This window comes from Geotrypetes seraphini, chromosome 2 (genome assembly GCF_902459505.1).
Source record: "Geotrypetes seraphini chromosome 2, aGeoSer1.1, whole genome shotgun sequence".
Classification (NCBI taxonomy): domain Eukaryota; kingdom Metazoa; phylum Chordata; class Amphibia; order Gymnophiona; family Dermophiidae; genus Geotrypetes; species Geotrypetes seraphini.
The window spans coordinates 228,366,558-228,374,241 of record NC_047085.1 but is presented as its reverse complement, the minus strand read 5'-3'; positions in this window follow the sequence as shown (position 1 = coordinate 228,374,241).

The following is a 7,684-nucleotide window of genomic DNA, read 5'->3' as shown; positions in this document are numbered from 1 at the left end:
CACTTGTTTTGATGGTGCCTGCAAACCATAAAATGTGGATCAAGGTTGGTAGAGCTCGTTAATGGAAGTCTTGGGGCTGGCTGTCTAACTTGCTAGGGGAGGCTGATTGGGCAAGGAGGGAAATTTGGTGGGCAAAACAGAGGGTCTGGGTGGGTGGGGCAGGACTGTTGGCTGTGTGTCTCTGCCAGGGGCCTGCAGCAGTGCATTAAGGGCAGGGGTGTCAAAGTCAGTCCACGAGGGCCGCAATCCAGTCGGGTTTTCAGGATTTCCCCAATGAATATGTATAAACAAAATACCCAAATAAGAGCTATATTTCACACTACTCCTTATGCTTATAAGTAATTCATTTATTTTAATAATATAGCACCATCAAAACATTTAAAACATAACATTATTTCATACTAAGCATACACACAATTGTTCTCCTATATAGTGAAGCCCTCCCAATCTATCCGACACAGAAAAAGTTAAAATTCATGAAAGTTCATCCCTTCAATAAAACACTATATTCAGTGCCTAATCTTATCTGTATCAGTTCTCAATTGTTTATCTTCTGCACGCCATTGTTTACTGGATTTGGCTCCACTTTCATTCAATTAAATTTAATCTTTGAAAGCATTTTAGCTTGACCCAGTTCTGTGTTTCACCGTGGTCGGCAAACTGCGGCTCGCAAGCTGCCTGCGGCTCTTTAACCACATGAGTGCGGTTCTGCCAGTAGCCAAAATTTTCCTGCACAAAGGGCCCCAACACAGCAGCTGTTCTTACAAGCTACCAGTGGCTGCCCCAAAGTTTTCCCTCTGCCGCAACTTCCCGTTTCTGACAGGGCAGATCGCTGCAGAGGGAAAGCTTCGGGGCAGCCACCGGCAGTTTGTAAGAGCGGTTCCATCAGAGCCGGATTAAAGGATAGGGCCCAAAATGGTCAGGGGGGGGGCCCGCCTGAGCAGTAGGGCCATTTGGGCATCTCCCTCACCTTCGCTGGATTCGCAGCAGAGTCATAATTTAATTTCAGCTCGCCTTTCTGATACCTCATCCAGAAATTTACCACCAGTGGCTGCCTCTCCACCACTCCAGTCACTCTACTCCTTCACCTTCCTCAGTTCAAATAGCAGTTTTATTATTTCCACTTCCTTACAAAAGAAAAAAAAAAGAAATCTCTCAAGGTACAACCTTTACCACCTGCTCAAACACACCTGCTCCACCAACAAACTACACAAGATGTTGCATTACTGTTAGTTCAACTTTTTCAAAATATTCTCCAGTACTTTTCCTTACAACTGCAGGTGTAACCTTCCTAGCATGTGCCCCCAAGTCAGTCTCCTGCAATTCCTACTACAATGTCATCTCTCCTTCTTCACCCCCTCAGTGGCAAAACTCCCCTAACCACTCCATTTTATATTCCTCAGATGAAGTTTTCCCTACTTCAACACTCTAGAAGTCCTTCCATCCAGTTCTGACCAAATTTAACAAAGTCCAGTTTCACTACCCAAGATGTTTCCTCTGTGATTTCAAATTGTTAAATGTATTCAAAAAATATTTAAAAATCTGGCTATAACATCACAAGAAGGATTGATAGATCAAAGATGTTGAAGTACTAATGAAATCTTTTGCTCCTAAGGGTTCTATTTTAGTTCCTATTCCTTCCGTCCTTCAAGGTCTTCAAACTAAAATTTGACAGACACCTTATTCCAGTCATCTTAATGCCAAGTATAAGGTCCAGACAGCTCTAGGATATGAAAAACCTCAGTTTTGCATGCTACAGTAAATTGGATAACGATCCCACAGAGAATATAGGGTAATTGATTCTTCAGGAGTTATCCCATTATAATCAGCTGGGTGTCATTACAGCTAAGGAATTCAAGTTTTGATTACATCTAACACAAAAAGAATTTATATATACAGTACTGTATATTGTACCAAAAATCCATAAATCAGTTACAAACCCCCCCAGGCCGCCCTATAGTATCAGGCCACAAGTCAATCTAAGGGGGTGGGGTATTGTATTGTATGCTCCTGCGGTCTATATTATATAAGCCAAACTAGCTGTTGGATTAAAACATGTTTTGCAGAACTTTTTTTTTTAATTGAATTTTAAACATTTTCATAAGAGATCTCTTGTTCATGAAATACAGAACATTTATATTCATTACTGTAACCAAAATTAATTCTTTCTTAGACTACAAATCATGGAGAGGAGAGCATGAATAAATGAGGAGCAAAATATCTAGAAACAATAAAGGAAAAGCTTAACAGCACATATAGTCCCATCCTTAAAAAATGACTATGATAAGATCTCATTAAACTCTCCCAGTTGCTATTTTCTTCAAATCCAGGAATGCTCAGTTGTTCTGGCATAAAAAAGCCATATTTCAAGCCAAGAAATTTAATCAAGCATTTACAAGGAAATGCCAACAAAAATGTTGCTTCAATAGCCAATACCTCAGGTCTCATTACTAAGAACTTCCTTCTCCTGTATGTTCCTTGAGACATCAGGGAAAATGGCACTTTTTTCCCAGAAACAGTAAATGAGAGCATCGAAAATATATTTTAAGAATTGCATTTAAGTCCTGTTCAAAGACTAAGGAAACCAATAAGGTAGCTCTTTCTGTTTCTGAAGATAATGTTGTTTCCAGTAATTCAGTGATGTTTAAAGGGCTTTCTCACCAGTAGGAACATCTAATTGTTTCTTAGTAGGTAGATAATATATCTGGTTCAAAGGAGGTATGAGTTCAGGCGAGAATTTCAAAAATTTCTACCAAGTATTTTTTTAAACATCTCATGAGGTATCACTCCTAAAGATTTCAGAAAATTCAATAACCGCAAATTTAACCTTTTATTGTTTGTTCAATATTTCTATTCAAAAGCATTTTTTCCTTCAGCATCTCATTAGTTACATCTTGTATCTTCCCCACTTTCTCATTAACCTTTTTAAACTCTAAGGTGAATTCTTCCTTAGTAGAAGACAAAGATTTCCCCAAAGCATCCACTGTACTCACAAGCTTGGTTAACTCCTGTGAATATCCAGCACCTGTTGAGTTCAGCCTCTTGAGAACATCCCAAATGCTCTCAAGAGTAGCCACGACAGGTCTCTTCTTTCCTGGTCTGGTCAATAGACCAGCTCCCAGGACTTTCTGCTCTCCTATCAGTTGAAAGGACTCAGCCCCCTCCCAAATGGGGTTTCCCCTGCCATTAATTTCAAGCAGGGACTGCCCGGCTGAGCCCCAGATGGAGCAAGGCATGGTGGTGGAATAGTTTCTTGAGGTGAGAGGGAAACCTCCAAATCGAAGTTGCTGGCGTCAGTTCCTCCCGCCGACAAGAGCTAGGAAAATCCTCCAGTTATACAGGGACCATAGAGGCGGCAAACTCCAAAATACTTTCCTAAGTCAGAGTTGAAGTTCTTGCCGTTGAAGGGTCCAGGTGAACTGCTTCTTTTCGCTTTGAATGAGACATATTGCTGCCCAAACAGGTAAAAACATTTTCAGGCTTGAACTGTGCTGTTAACCCCTCCACCTAAACTTCCACTATCTTAACTCCCCCTCTTTTGCAGAATATTTAAGCATCATTTGGACACAGAAGTCAGAAGCACCACTCATTAACCATTGGTTACAGTACCATCATTTTGTGGATCAGCTGAGATACATGGTTTTACTTAAAATACATTATCAAGCTGGTGATATCTCCCAGTCACTGATTTTCAAAGAACAAAGATTGATTTTTGAGTGGGGAACAGTTGAGCCCCAGGAACTAAATTATGAAATTGAATGGCCTATGCTGTATCATTTCTTTAACCATAATCTCCCCAACCCCGAAATGTCCTGTCTAAATTAGACTGTAAGCTCTTCTGAGCAGTGACAGTCTATTGTATGTTAAATGTACAGTGCTGCGTACACCTTTCAGTGCTTTAGAAATAATAAATAGTAGTAGTAATAGAGGAGGGGTTTTGCGTCGGAGCAGTTTTCCCAGAGTTGCTGATTGACTGTGCTTGATAAGGTGTATGTCCCAGTTGACTGGTTTGATTTAGCAACGGCGTCTAGTGCTTAGAGCCATTTTTCATCCTATATAATAAAAGGCTAACTCGCGCATGCGCACTCCTATTTGCGTGTTCCGTGCGCTGTAGGTCTGTGGTCGCAGGAGTGCGCATGCATGAGTCCCCAGCCTTCTTCCCAGCACCTACCTTGGCTGTCAGCAGCGGCGCCTCATCTCCTGTGGGGACCTCATGTGTGCTGTGTCCGTCCGTGGCTTGAGGCGTATGTGCAAGTTAGGTGCATCGGGCGACAGGAGCAGCGCTGGCGGCGGATGACGGGAGGAGGGCTCATGGTCCTGCCGCCGCTGCTGTTCAAAGCGGCCTGCACGTCACCGACTCCCCCCCCTTCCCGCAACAACCACTACTGCTCCTGTTCAAAGCGGCCTGCTGAGGTTCGCGGCCGGCTGCAACGAACCTCGCAGGCCGCTCTCCACATGGTAACACGATCCCTCTGACGCGATCGCTTCAGAGGGAACAAGCTACTGAGGTGGATAGCGGCCTGCGAGGTTCGCTACAGCCGGCCGTGAACATGAGCAGGCTGCTTTGAACAGGAGCAGCAGCGGTGGCAGGAACCATGGATGGAGGGAGGGGAAGAGGAAAAAGAAGGGCCATGGAGCAGGCAGGAAAGGGGGCTGTTTTGGTGGGAGGGTTGTGCTGAGTGCAGACAGCAATCATGGGGGGGGGGGAAACAGAAAGGGGCCATGGAGCAGGTAGGCATTGCAGAACAGGGGGAGAGGGAAAGGGGGCTGCTTTGGGGGGAGAGGTGTGCTGGGGGCAGACAGCAATCAGGTTGGGGAGGAACAGAAGGGGGACATGGAGCAGGTAGGCATTGCAGAACAGGGGGAGAGGGAAAGGGGGCTGCTTTGGCAAGCAGGGGGGACAGGGAGACAGAAAGACGGACAGACAGGGGACCAGGGAGAGACACAGACACAAAGAATGACAGAAGACAGCGTCCAAGGAAAGAGAGACAAATAAAAAAAAACCAGATATACAGACATCTACTCTGGGCGGTGGGAGGAAGGCAGTGCGGAGCGCTGCTGGCAGTGGCTGCCAGGAGGAGAGCTTCGAGCGGCAGAAGACTGTCCCCAAAGCCCCTGCGGAGAGTCGGCCCAACCTCTCCTTCCTCACCGACGCCGAAGAAGCTGCAGCTGGGGCAGTCGGGGCCTCCCCCGCCGCGCCAAATACACCTAGGCCCTGCTCCCTCTTACGCTCTGAGCACTCACGATTGGCTGAAGGGTGTCGTGCAGGTGTTGCAGATACAGGGGGCTGCTTTTGTTGGAGAGGTGTGATGGGGGGCAGACAGCTTTGCTCGGAGGGGGGGGGAGACAGAAGGGGGCCATGGAAAGACAGTCAGGGAGAGGGAAAGGGGGCTACTATGGGGGGAAAGGTGTGCTGGAGGGCAGACAGCTTTGCTCTGCGGGGGAAGACAGAAGGGGGCCATGGAGAGATAGGGAGAGGGGAAGGGGTATGCTGGGGGCAGATGGGAATGACACAAGGACACAGACACGAAGAATGACACACAAGAGGTCAGAGAGACAGACAGAAAGGAAGACAGCCAGCCAGCGTCCAAGGAGAGACAGCCAGTGTCCAAGGAGAGAGAAACAAATAAACACACAGACAGACAGCGGCCAAGGGGAGAGAAAGAAAGAAAGACAGACACACACATCTATTCTAGTACCCGTTAATGTAACGGGCTTAAAGACTAGTAGTGGAATAAAGAGTTTTGTGTTGTGTCAAGTATCAAGATTACCTCCGGAGATTTGTATGTATAGCCTTCCCCTTCAAACACTAATGAGAAACTCAGCCTGAGTAGAGAAGCACCCACTGACTTCATTAAGGATTTATCATTTTTGAGTTTTACAATACAGTATTTTTTTTTTTGGACACACGAGATTTTTCAGCAGTCATGTGTGGGATTTTGGACCTGATTAGCATTACCAACAGCACCTGTGAGAAAATTTATTACATTTTGTTCGAGGAGTTTGCCACCACCAAGAACAGCCCTCCAGAAGCAAAGATAAGTGATAATTTATTGTTACTTTATGAGCGACTGCTTATACATTGTAGCAGGAATTTGAATACCTTATAGGCATTGGAAGAACTTGGTGGTGCTATGATGGTTCCTCATCATGCTGGTCCTTTCCCTATATGACTTATGTATTGGAGCACTGAGCACACCATAATATAATTTGGCTGACTTAAGTTTTATGATGTAGGTTATTTTTGTTTTTTGTATTTTTATACCTCTACACCAGTGGAATCACACTCAAACCCTTTGCAGGGCCACATTTTAGATTTGTAGGTACTTGGAGGGCCTCAGAAAAAATAGTTAATGTCTTATTAAAGAAATGACGATTTTGCACGAGGTAAAACTTGTTATAGTTTATAAATCTTTCCTTTTGGCTAAGTCTTAATAATATCATTGTAATTTATAGCTAAAGAGACATATGTTAAGAAACTTTTATTTTACATTTGTGATTATGATAAACATACTGAGAGTCTCAAAATAGTACCTGGTGGACCGCGAGTTTAAGACCACTGCTCTACACTATATATATATAGTAAAACCTTGGATTGCAAGTAACTTGGTCTACAAGTGTTTTGCAAGAAAAGCAAAACATTTTATTAAATTTTAACTTGATTTACAAGCAATGTCTTGCAATACAAGTACATACAGTATACACACACCACATCATCACAAGTGAGCCGATGGTTCTTCTCTCTCTGACACTGTGGGAATGTAGTGACTCTTCTAAACGAGCGAGATCTTGCAATACAAGTACATATAGTATTTTGTATTAAGGTTTTTGGGTTGTGGAACGAATTGTCTGAGTTTCCATTATTTCTTATGGGGAAATTTGCTTTTGATACACGAGTGTTTTGGATTACAAGCATGGTTTCGGAACGAATTATGCTCATAAACCAAGGTTTATATATATATTCTATTTATGGTGACCAAGTTTAGAGTCCTAAACTTGAGTGTGGCTAGAGAACAAACCATTAACAAATCGATCATGTAATACCACAAGGGATTGGCCTGTCAGCTGCAGATCGCAGTCTGCTTTTTCTCCACACAGGCAGAGCTGAATCCTCAAACACGGAAGCTCTTGGCACCAAAAAACAGAAAATAGCCGAAAAAAACTGACTACAATAAAGTAAAAGGTAGAGCAGAACAGAAACACTCCTTCAGGCTCATGTGCAGAAGGAAAAAAATATAGGTAGCAGTAGAGCCCTCTGTGAAGTAGGAGGGATTCAGAAAAAAATCTGGAGTGAATTCCTGCAAGGCTCGAGACTATGGGGAAATTAACCACTTGTCTAGAATAACACACCTATTTCACTAAAATTTAGAATTAGGTTTAAGCTTACATTAGCTCCTTTTTATTTGGTCAAAGCACTAAATCAGGGGTGAGTAACCTTGGTTCTTAAGGGCCATAATCCACTCAAGTTTCAGGATTTCCCCAATGAATACATGAGATTATCTAAATGCAAGGGCATGCAAATAGGTCTCATGCTTAGTCATTGGGGAAATCCTGAAAACCCAACTGGATTGAAGCCCTTGAGGACTGGAGGTTGCCTATCCCTGCACATTTTTACCATCTATCCTGTACATCAGGGATCTCAAGTCCCTCCTTGAGGCCGCAATCAAGTCGGGTTTTCAGGATT